The sequence below is a fragment of the Taudactylus pleione genome, unplaced genomic scaffold (genome assembly GCF_031769625.1).
Source record: "Taudactylus pleione unplaced genomic scaffold, aTauple2 ptg000454l, whole genome shotgun sequence".
NCBI classification, from domain to species: Eukaryota; Metazoa; Chordata; class Amphibia; order Anura; family Myobatrachidae; genus Taudactylus; species Taudactylus pleione.
The window spans coordinates 2433109-2434100 of NW_028284856.1; the positions used below are offsets into that span (position 1 = coordinate 2433109).

The window sequence follows — 992 nt, forward strand, 5'->3', positions numbered from 1 at the left end:
CGAGAGATTCTCCTACTTTAGTAAAATGCACAGTAACTAGTAGTTGTCATCATTTGAAATGACTTGTTTTTTGTATTACAAACTTTCTGCATTTTCTGCGACCAACCTAGAAGACCCTGGATAGCTTGGTAGAACATTGGTAAAACATCAGTCTTTTAAGCTGAGGGTCCAGGGTTCAAGTCCTTGTTTGGGTGAGTGTCTTTTAAGCAATGCGTCGTTTTTGTGAAATGGATCATAGTGCAGAGTGGGAAAATCACAAACTGTTTAAGAATGTACACCTTCAACCAAGAGGCAAATTAAATGTATTTCATCAAGAGACACTAAATGTCAAGCTTTTCAGTTCATACTTTTAGTGATAGAGAGATTTTCCTACTTTAGCAAAATGCACAGTAACTAGTAGTTGTCATTATTGAAATGACTTGTTTTTTGTATTACAAACTTTCTGCATTTTTGCAACCTATCACAGAAGAGCCTGGATAGCTCAGTCGGTAGAGCATCAGACTTTTAATCTGAGGGTCCAGGGTTCAAGTCCCTGTTCGGGTGAGTGTCTTTTAAGCAATGTGTCATTTTGTGAAATGGAACATAGTGCAGAGTGGGAAAATCACAAACTGTTTAAGAATGTACACCTTCAACCAAGAGGCAAATTAAATGTATTTCACCAAGAGACACTAAATGTCAAACTTTTCAGTTCATACTTTTAGTGATAGAGAGATTATCCTACTTTAGTAAAATGCACAGTAACTAGTAGTTGTCACCATTTGAAATTACTTGTTTTTAGTATTACGAACTTTCTGTAGGTTTGCGACAGACTCCTGTAAAGCCTGGAGTCGGTAAAACATCAGAATTTTAATCAGAGGGTCCAGGGTACAAGTCCCTGTTCGGGCGAGTGTCTTTTAAGCAATGTGTCGTTTTTGTGAAATGGAACATAGTGCAGAGTGGGAAAATCACAAACTGTTTAAGAATCTACACCTTCAACCAAGAGGCAAATTAAA

The 992-nt window shown here is 37.3% G+C and overlaps 1 non-coding gene across 1 annotated transcript; it reads left to right on the top strand.

The window, feature by feature from the left end:
* Positions 1-470: 470 nt before the first annotated feature.
* On the top strand, positions 471-543 carry TRNAK-UUU (transfer RNA lysine (anticodon UUU)). The gene has a single exon. It is a non-coding gene; the product is annotated as a tRNA-Lys (tRNA).
* The last annotated feature ends 449 nt before the right edge of the window (positions 544-992 follow it).